The sequence below is a fragment of the Oncorhynchus gorbuscha genome, linkage group LG06 (genome assembly GCF_021184085.1).
Source record: "Oncorhynchus gorbuscha isolate QuinsamMale2020 ecotype Even-year linkage group LG06, OgorEven_v1.0, whole genome shotgun sequence".
NCBI classification, from domain to species: Eukaryota; Metazoa; Chordata; class Actinopteri; order Salmoniformes; family Salmonidae; genus Oncorhynchus; species Oncorhynchus gorbuscha.
Genome location: NC_060178.1, coordinates 72,031,965 through 72,033,911, shown reverse-complemented (window position 1 = coordinate 72,033,911; position 1,947 = coordinate 72,031,965).

The following is a 1,947-nucleotide window of genomic DNA, read 5'->3' as shown; positions in this document are numbered from 1 at the left end:
CAAACTGGCCACGCACCTCTCCAAACTGGCCACCCACCTCTCCAAACTGGCCACGCACCTCTCCAAACTGGCCACGCACCTCTCCAAACTGGCCACGCACCTCTCCAAACTGGCCACCCACCTCTCCAAACTGGCCACCCACCTCTCCAAACTGGCCACGCACCTCTCCAAACTGGCCACCCACCTCTCCAAACTGGCCACGCACCTCTCCAAACTGTGCACAGTTCCAAAGTCATTTCAATGCACTTCTATGACTCAAGGAAAGAGCCTTCAACTATAAGGTGTTTTTTTGAGCTCTCCTAACTTTTCCGTTGAGGAACTGAAGCGAGCACACTTGTAGTTTTTTGTTTGGAACACAGCCTCCAACATCATACAATTACTGTTGTTGTTTACACAATAAAAAATATTATAAATCACATTTTGGGCAAGGTGGTCATCATTCCAAAGCTTATTCTATTGCCAAAATAAATCATAAAAAAGGATCTTACAGTGTGAGGCATTCATTCACAAGGCACTTCAGACAAACAAGACTAATTTGGTTACGCATTAAATGGACATTTAAGAATTTCTTCACAATACGACAAACATTACGACCTGTGCGCTCTCGTTGGTTGGCCCTCGCTTCATAATCGTCGCCAAACCCACTGGCTACAGGTTATCTACAAATCTCTGCTAGGTAAAGCCCCGCCTTATCTCAGCTCACTGGTCACCATAGCAGCACCCACTCCTAGCATACGCTCCAGCAGGTATATCTCACTGGTCAACCCCAAAGCCAATTCCTCCTTTGGTCGTCTTTCCTTCCAGTTCTCTACTGCCCATGACTGGAACGAATTGCAAAAATCTCTGAAGCTGGAGACTCACATCTCCCTCATTAGCTTTAAGCACCAGCTGTCAGAGCAGCTTATAGATCACTGCACCTGTACATAGCCCATCTGTAAACAGCCCATCTACCTCATCCCAATACCGGTATTTTTATTTATTTTGCTCCTTTGCACCCCAGTATCTCTACCTGCACATTCATCTTCTGCCGATCTACCATTCCAGTGTTTAATTGCTATATTGAAATTACTTCGCCAAGATGGCCTATTTATTTCCTTAACTTACCTCATTTGCACTCACTGTATATAGACTTTTTTGTTTTCTTTTGTTCTACTGTATTATTGATTGTATGTTTTGTTTATTCCATGTGTAACTCTGTGTTGTTGTATGTGTCAAATTGCTACACTTTATCTTGGCCAGGTCGTAGTTGCAAATGAGAACTTGTTCTCAACTAGCCTAGCTGGTTAAATAACGTAAATAAAGGTGAAATAAATTTAAACATTTAAAAAATAATAAAAACATAGGCTCCTTCTGTTCAAGACAACTCAGGGTATACAGTTGAAGTCAGAAGTTTACAGACACCTTAGCCAAAAACATTTAAACGCAGTTTTTCACAATTCCTGACATTTAATCCTAATTAAAATGCCCTGGTCAGTTAGGATCACCACTTTATTTTAAGAATGTGAAATGTCAGAATAATAGTAGAGAGAATGATTTATTTCAGCATTTATTTATTTCATCACATTCCCAGTGGGTCAGAAGTCTACATTCACTCAATTAATATTTGGTAGCATTGCCTTTAAATTGTTTAACTTGGGTCAAACGTTTTGGTTAGACTTCCACAAGCTTCCCACAATAAGTTGGGTGAATTTTGGCCCATTCCTCCTGACAGAGCTGGTGTAACTGAGTCAGGTTTGTAGGCCTCCTTGCTCGCACACGCCTTTTCAAATCTGTCCACAAATTTTCTATAAGACTAATAGCCACGATTGGGATGGTACTCTTTTGCTTTCAAGCCTCCCCCTTTTTCCTCCAAACATAACGATGGTCATTATGGACAAACAATTTTTGTTTCATCAGATCAGAGGACATTTCTCCAAAAAGTCTGATCTTTGTCCCCATGTGCAGTTG